Source organism: Eutrema salsugineum, unplaced genomic scaffold, assembly GCF_000478725.1.
Source record: "Eutrema salsugineum unplaced genomic scaffold, Eutsalg1_0 scaffold_10, whole genome shotgun sequence".
NCBI classification, from domain to species: Eukaryota; Viridiplantae; Streptophyta; class Magnoliopsida; order Brassicales; family Brassicaceae; genus Eutrema; species Eutrema salsugineum.
This window is the reverse complement of record NW_006256908.1, coordinates 264,374-271,973: the sequence shown is the minus strand read 5'-3', so window position 1 is coordinate 271,973 and position 7,600 is coordinate 264,374. Positions and strand designations below refer to the sequence as shown.

The 7,600-nt window shown below is 44.4% G+C and overlaps 10 non-coding genes and 1 pseudogene across 10 annotated transcripts; all 11 read right to left on the bottom strand.

The window, feature by feature from the left end:
• Nucleotides 1-258: 258 nt before the first annotated feature.
• LOC112081658 lies at nt 259-376 on the bottom strand (annotated as a pseudogene).
• A 404-nt stretch (nt 377-780) lies between these two features.
• On the bottom strand, nt 781-899 carry LOC112081802. Its single transcript, XR_002896723.1, has one exon. It is a non-coding gene; the product is annotated as a 5S ribosomal RNA (ribosomal RNA).
• A 402-nt stretch (nt 900-1,301) lies between these two features.
• Nucleotides 1,302-1,420, bottom strand: LOC112081786. Its single transcript, XR_002896707.1, has one exon. It is a non-coding gene; the product is annotated as a 5S ribosomal RNA (ribosomal RNA).
• A 402-nt stretch (nt 1,421-1,822) lies between these two features.
• On the bottom strand, nt 1,823-1,941 carry LOC112081773. Its single transcript, XR_002896694.1, has one exon. It is a non-coding gene; the product is annotated as a 5S ribosomal RNA (ribosomal RNA).
• A 404-nt stretch (nt 1,942-2,345) lies between these two features.
• LOC112081785 lies at nt 2,346-2,464 on the bottom strand. Its single transcript, XR_002896706.1, has one exon. It is a non-coding gene; the product is annotated as a 5S ribosomal RNA (ribosomal RNA).
• A 688-nt stretch (nt 2,465-3,152) lies between these two features.
• On the bottom strand, nt 3,153-3,271 carry LOC112081649. Its single transcript, XR_002896574.1, has one exon. It is a non-coding gene; the product is annotated as a 5S ribosomal RNA (ribosomal RNA).
• A 399-nt stretch (nt 3,272-3,670) lies between these two features.
• LOC112081803 lies at nt 3,671-3,789 on the bottom strand. Its single transcript, XR_002896724.1, has one exon. It is a non-coding gene; the product is annotated as a 5S ribosomal RNA (ribosomal RNA).
• Nucleotides 3,790-4,192: 403 nt separating this feature from the next.
• Nucleotides 4,193-4,311, bottom strand: LOC112081798. Its single transcript, XR_002896719.1, has one exon. It is a non-coding gene; the product is annotated as a 5S ribosomal RNA (ribosomal RNA).
• A 402-nt stretch (nt 4,312-4,713) lies between these two features.
• On the bottom strand, nt 4,714-4,832 carry LOC112081807. Its single transcript, XR_002896728.1, has one exon. It is a non-coding gene; the product is annotated as a 5S ribosomal RNA (ribosomal RNA).
• Nucleotides 4,833-5,236: 404 nt separating this feature from the next.
• On the bottom strand, nt 5,237-5,355 carry LOC112081732. The gene has a single exon (XR_002896654.1). It is a non-coding gene; the product is annotated as a 5S ribosomal RNA (ribosomal RNA).
• Nucleotides 5,356-6,041: 686 nt separating this feature from the next.
• LOC112081806 lies at nt 6,042-6,160 on the bottom strand. The gene has a single exon (XR_002896727.1). It is a non-coding gene; the product is annotated as a 5S ribosomal RNA (ribosomal RNA).
• Nucleotides 6,161-7,600: the final 1,440 nt, after the last annotated feature.

Below are 7,600 nucleotides of genomic sequence, written 5' to 3'. Positions count from 1 at the left end.
CGTTTAACGACACTTAAACAGGGGCTTATGTTTTAGAAAAGGGCCCAGAAGAGGCTCTAAAACTCAAAATTTTGGCCTTGTAAACCGCACCCATGGTCTTTAGACCCTTGGAAACGCCAGAGAGCACACTTGGGGCTTTCCGAAAAGTTGCTGTAGGAGGCATGGTTCCACACGGTCTAGAAATGGCGTCGTTCGGAAGATGCCTTGTTTTTCATATTAAAGACCCAAAAAAAACAAAGAATCAAAAGGAACAAAAAAGGGGTGCAAGACGAGGACTTCAAGGAGGTCATCCATCGTAGTACAACTCTCCCCCAAGCACGCTTTACTGCAGAGTTCTGATGGGATCCGGTGCATTAGTGCTGGTATAATCGCACCTGTTAGTTTATGTATCGCAATAGCATATATCCTTTGGTTTTGAGTCCTCGATGAAATCTCTTTGCGTGTGTTGCACTGTTTGTATGGCTTTTCCCGCCCAGCCGCGACCAGCATTCATGCCAAGATATATAAGTTAGGACACCACGTTTGACGACACTTAAACAGGGGCTTATGTTTTAGAAAAGGGCCCGGAAGAGGGTCTAAAACTCAAAATTTTGGCCTTGTAAACGGCACCCATGGTCTTTAGACCTTTGGACACGTCAGAGAGCACACTTGGGGCTTTCCGAAAAGTTGCTGTAGGAGGCATGGTTCCACACGGTCTAGAAATGGCGTCGTTCGGAAGATGCCTTGTTTTTCAAATGAAATGACCCAAAAAAAAAACAAAGAATCAAAAGGAACAAAAAAGTGGTGCAAGACAAGGACTTCTAAGGAGGTCACCCATCCTAGTACAACTCTCGCCCAAGCACGCTTTACTGCGGAGTTCTGATGGGATTCGGTGCATTAGTGCTGGTATGATCGCACCCATTAGTATATGTATCGCAATAGCATATATCCTTTGGCTTTGAGTCCGCGATGAAATCTCTTCGCATGTGTTGCACTGTTTATTTGGCTATTCCTACGCAGCTGAGACGAGCATTCATGCCAAGATATATAAGTTAGGACACCACGTTTGACGACACTTAAACTGGGGCTTATGATTTAGAAAAGGGCCCGGAAGAAGGTCTAGAATTCAAAATTTTGGCCTTGTAAACTGCACCCATGGTCTTTAGACCCTTGGCCACCCCAGAGAGCACACTTGGGGCTTTCCTAAAAGTTGCTGTAGGAGGCGTTGTTCCACACGATCTCGAAATGGCGTCGTTCGAAAGATGCCTTTTATTTCAAATGAAAAGACTTAAAAAAAAAAAAGAATCAAGAGGAACAAAAAAGGGGTGAAACACGAGGACTTCCCGGGAGGCCACCCATCCTAGTATTACTCTCGCCCAAGCACGCTTAACTGCGGAGTTCTGATGGGATCCGGTGCATTAGTGCTGGTATGATCGCACCTGTCAGTATATGTATCGCAATAGCATATATCATTTGGCTTTTAGTCCACGATGAAATCTCTTCGCATGTGTTGAACTGTTTATATGGCTTTTCCCGCCCAGCTGCGACGAGCATTCGTTGCAAGATATATAAGTTAGGACACCATGTTTGTCGACACTTAAACCGGGGCTTACGTTTTAGAAAAGGGCCTGGAAGAGGGTCTAAAACTCAAAATTTTGGCCTTGTAAACCGCACCCATGGTCTTTAGACCCTTGGACAAGCCAGAGAGCACACTTGGGGCTTTCCAAAAAGTTGCTGTAGGAGGCATGGTTCCACACGGTCTAGAAATGGCGTCGTTCGGAAGATGCCTTGTTTTTCAAATGAAAAGACCCAAAAAAAACAAAGAATCAAAAGGAACAAAAAAGGGGTGCAAGACGAGGACTTCCAAGGAGGTCACCCATCGTAGTACAACTCTCGCCCAAGCACGCTTTACTGCGGAGTTCTGATGGGATCCGGTGCATTAGTGCTGGTATGATCGCACCTGTTAGTATATGTATCGCAATAGCATATATCCTTTGGTTTTGAGTCCGCAATGAAAACTCTTCGCGTGTGTTGCACAGTTTATATGGCTTTTCCCGCCCAGCCGCGACCAGCATTCATGCCAAGATATATAAGTTAGGACACCACGTTTAACGACACTTAAACAGGGGCTTATGTTTTAGAAAAGGGCCCAGAAGAGGCTCTAAAACTCAAAATTTTGGCCTTGTAAACCGCACCCATGGTCTTTAGACCCTTGGAAACGCCAGAGAGCACACTTGGGGCTTTCCGAAAAGTTGCTGTAGGAGGCATGGTTCCACACGGTCTAGAAATGGCGTCGTTCGGAAGATGCCGTGTTTTTCAAATGAAAAGACCCAAAAAAAAAACAAAGAATCAAAAGGAACAAAAAAGGGGTGCAAGACGAGGACTTCCAAGGAGGCCACCCATCCTAGTATTACTCTCGCCCAAGCACGCTTAACTGCAGAGTTCTGATGGGATCCGGTGCATTAGTGCTGGTATGATTGCACCCGATAGTATATGTATCGCAATAGCACATATCCTTTGCCTTTGAATCCGCAATGAATCTCTTCTCATGTGTTGCACTGTTTATATGGCTTTTCCGCCCAGCTGCGACAAGCATTCTTGCCAAGATATATAAGTTAGGACACCACGTTTGACGACACTTAAACCCGGGCTTATGTTTTAGAAAAGGGCCCGGAAGAGGGTCTAAAACTCAAAATTTTGGCCTTGTAAACCGCACCCATGGGCTTTAGACCCTTGGACACGCCAGAGAGCACACTTGGGGCTTTCCGTTAGTATATGTATCGCAATAGCATATATCCTTTGGCTTTGAGTCCGCGATGAAATCTCTCCGCATGTGTTGCACTGTTTATATGGCTTTTCCCGCCCAGCTGAGACGAGCATTCATGCCAAGATATATAAGTTAGGACACCACGTTTGACGACACTTAAACCGGGGCTTATGTTTTAGAAAATGGCCCGGAAGAGGGTCTAAAACTCAAAATTTTGGCATTGTAAACCGCACCCATGGCCTTTAGACCCTTGGACACGCCAGAGAGCACACTTGGTGCTTTCCGAAAAGTTGCTTTAGGAGGCGTGGTTCCACACGATCTCGAAATGGCGTCGTTCGAAAGATGCCTTGTATTTCAAATGAAAAGACCTAAAAAAAAAAACAAAAGAATGAAGAGGAACAAAAAAGGAGTGCAACACGAGGACTTCCCGGGAGGTCACCCATCCTAGTACTACTCTCGCCCAAGCACGCTTAACTACGGAGTTCCGATGGGATCCGGTGCATTAGTGCTGGTATGATCGCACCGTTAGTATATGTATCGCAATAGCATATATGCTTTGGCTTTGAGACTGCAATGAAATCTCTTCGCGTGTGTTGCACTGTTTATATGGCTTTTCCGCCCAGCTGCGACGAGCATTCATGCCAAGATATGTAAGTTAGGACACCACGTTTAACAAACCGGGGCTTATGATTTAGAAAATGGCCTAGAAGAGGGTCTAAAACTCAAAATTTTGGCCTCGTAAACCACACCCATGGTCTTTAGACCCTTGGGCACGCCCTAGAGCATTCTTGGGGCTTTCTGAAAAGTTGCTGTAGGAGGCGTGGTTCCACACGATCTCGAATTGGCGTCGTTCAAAAGATGCCTTGTATTTCAAATGAAAAGACCTAAAAAAAAAGAAACAAAAGAATCAAGAGGAACAAAAAAGGAGTGCAACACGAGGACTTCCAAGGAGGTCACCCATCCTAGTACAACTCTCGCCCAAGCACGCTTTACTGCGGAGTTCTGATGGGATCCGGTGCATTAGTGCTGGTATGATCGCACCTGTCAGTATATGTATCGCAATAGCATATATCATTTGGCTTTTAGTCCGCGATGAAATCTCTTCGCATGTGTTGCACTGTTTATATGACTTTTCTCGCCCAGCTGCGACGAGCTTTCGTTGCAAGATATATAAGTTAGGACACCACGTTTGACGACACTTAAACCAGGGCTTACGTTTAAGAAAAGGGCCCGGAGGAGGGTCTAAAACTCAAAATTTTGGCCTTGTAAACCGCACCCATGGTCTTTAGACCCTTGGACAAGCCAGAGAGCACACTTGGGGCTTTCCAAAAAGTTGCTGTAGGAGGCATGGTTCCACACGGTCTAGAAATGGCGTCATTCGGAAGATGCCTTGTTTTTCAAATGAAAAGACCCAAAACAAAACAAAGAATCAAAAGGAACAAAAAAGGGGTGCAAGACGAGGACTTCCAAGGAGGTCACCCATCGTAGTACAACTCTCGCCCAAGCACGCTTAACTGCGGAGTTGTGATGGGATCCGGTGCATTAGTGCTGGTATGATCGCACCTGTTAGTATATGTATCGCAATAGCATATATCCTTTGGTGTTGAGTCCGCAATGAAATCTCTTCGCGTGTGTTGCACTGTTTATATGGCTTTTCCCGCCCAGCCACGACCAGCATTCATACCAAGATATATAAGTTAGGACACCACGTTTGACGACACTTAAACAGGGCCTTATGTTTTAGAAAAGGGCCCAGAAGAGGCTCTAAAACTCAAAATTTTGGTCTTGTAAACCGCACCCATGGTCTTTAGACCCTTGGACACGTCAGAGAGCACACTTGGGGCTTTCCGAAAAGTTGCTGTAGGAGGCATGGTTCCACACGGTCTAGAAATGGCGTCGTTCGGAAGATGCCTTGTTTTTCAAATGAAAAGACCCAAAAAAAACAAAGAATCAAAAGGAACAAAAAAGTGGTGCAAGACGAGGACTTCTAAGGAGGTCACCCATCCTAGTACAACTCTCGCCCAAGCACGCTTTACTGTGGAGTTCTGATGGGATTCGGTGCATTAGTGCTGGTATGATCGCACCCATTAGTATATGTATCGCAATAGCATATATCCTTTGGCTTTGAGTCCGCGATGAAATCTCTTCGCGTGTGTTGCATTGTTTATATGGCTTTTCCCGCCCAGCCGCGACCAGCATTCATGCCAAGATATATAAGTTACGACACCACATTTGACGACACTTAAAATAGGGGCTTATGTTTTAGAAAAGGGCCCGGAAGAGGGTCTAAAACTCAAAATTTTGGCCTTGTAAACCGCACCCATGGTCTTTAGACCCTTGGACACGCCAGAGAGCACACTTGGGGCTTTCCAAAAATTTGCTGTAGGAGGCGTTGTTCCACACGATCTCGAAATGGCGTCGTTCGAAAGATGCCTTGTATTTCAAATGAAAAGACCTAAAAAATAAAAAAGAATCAAGAGAAACAAAAAAGGGGTGAAACACGAGGACTTCCCGGGAGGCCACCCATCCTAGTATTACTCTCGCCCAAGCACGCTTAACTGCGGAGTTCTGATGGGATCCGGTGCATTAGTGCTGGTATGATTGCACCCGATAGTATATGTATCGCAATAGCACATATCCTTTGCCTTTGAGTCCGCAATGAATCTCTTCTCATGTGTTGCACTGTTTATATGGCTTTTCCGCCCAGCTGCGACAAGCATCCATGCCAAGATATATAAGTTAGGACACCACGTTTGACGACACTTAAACCCGGGCTTATGTTTTAGAAAAGGGCCCGGAAGAGGGTCTAAAACTCAAAATTTTGGCCTTGTAAACCGCACCCATGGGCTTTAGACCCTTGGACACGCCAGAGAGCACACTTGGGGCTTTCCGTTAGTATATGTATCGCAATAGCATATATCCTTTGGCTTTGAGTCCGCGATGAAATCTCTCCGCATGTGTTGCACTGTTTATATGGCTTTTCCCGCCCAGCTGAGACGAGCATTCATGCCAAGATATATAAGTTAGGACACCACGTTTGACGACACTTAAACCGGGGCTTATGTTTTAGAAAAGGGCCCGGAAGAGGGTCTAAAACTCAAAATTTTGGCATTGTAAACCGCACCCATGGTCTTTAGACCCTTGGACACGTCAGAGAGCACACTTGGGGCTTTCCGAAAAGTTGCTGTAGGAGGCATGGTTCCACACGGTCTAGAAAAGGCGTCGTTCGGAAGATGCCTTGTTTTTCAAATGAAAAGACCCAAAAAAAAAACAAAGAATCAAAAGGAACAAAAAAGTGGTGCAAGACGAGGACTTCTAAGGAGGTCACCCATCCTAGTACAACTCTCGCCCAAGCACGCTTTACTGTGGAGTTCTGATGGGATTCGGTGCATTAGTGCTGGTATGATCGCACCCATTAGTATATGTATCGCAATAGCATATATCCTTTGGCTTTGAGTCCGCGATGAAATCTCTTCGCGTGTGTTGCATTGTTTATATGGCTTTTCCCGCCCAGCCGCGACCAGCATTCATGCCAAGATATATAAGTTAGGACACCACATTTGACGACACTTAAATAGGGGCTTATGGTTTAGAAAAGGGCCCGGAAGAGGGTCTAAAACTCAAAATTTTTGCCTTGTAAACCGCACCCATGGTCTTTAGACCCTTGGACACGCCAGAGAGCACACTTGGGGCTTTCCAAAAATTTGCTGTAGGAGGCGTTGTTCCACACGATCTCGAAATGGCGTCGTTCGAAAGATGCCTTGTATTTCTGATAGACAAGACTTTTTTAGGGTCTCAGGGCTATCAATCCCCTTGTCAATGTAGCACAAAGAGGTTTATCAATCCAGATGTGGTGTTAGACACTAAACTATATGATCAAGTTCTTAATTCAAGCAAACAAGAGTGGGTTTTGATTAATCTAGAGACAACTATAAACATAAACAGGATTAAAGACTAATGACAATGACAAATGATATGATGTGAATATGATATGATGGAGGCATGAGATTCTAGACATGATAGTTGGTCAGGGTGCTTCGGTGTTAAACTAGAAATGCTAATGACAATGATGAGACATGATTCAAGTGATTAAGAACTCTAATCTAGGGTAATCCTCTCATGAAGGTATTAACCCCTATACTAATCCATTTTCAAACCAAATTCCCATTTGGGAAATATGAATCAATATGCATTAATAAACAGTTCTCAATGATCATTCAAGCATTTAACAAATCATTCCCATGATGAAAAATTCATTAAACCTCTAACACAACTCTTTCAGGAATTTCATCAAACACTTTTGGTGCATGAAATTCCCAGAATCTAGATCTCAAGTGATTATCAAGGATCTAGCATAGAGAATAGTTGTTTAGAGAAATGAATCAATGAATCTAGCCCTAAGCACTCCCAATCTAACACTTTAGCACCCTAGCCTACACATCTAGAACCTCATTAAGGTGACTACTCACTAATCATGATCAACACACTAAACCCTTTGCAAGATGTGTTGTTAATCATGATTAGAAGTTGATTCTGTTGATAAGAAATGATGAACCAGATGGAAAGAAACTGCAAATCGATTTAAACTCTCTAAAACAAAGTGTATTAAGTGGTTTTTCACAAAAGGGGAAAAAAAGACTAAAAGTAGATTAAGTGTTCTCTACAAATTAGGTCTAAAAACCTTATAAAGGAGGCTTGGGCGAACCGGGTCAACCCGGAACAAACCGGGTACTGACCCGGCCTTGATGGGCAAAGAAGGGTTTGCCACGGTCTGGTGCATCCTTGGTGTGACCGTGGCATTCCTGACCGTGTCAAAGTCTTTACTTGTGTTCTTGGAATGGACGGCTAATGCCA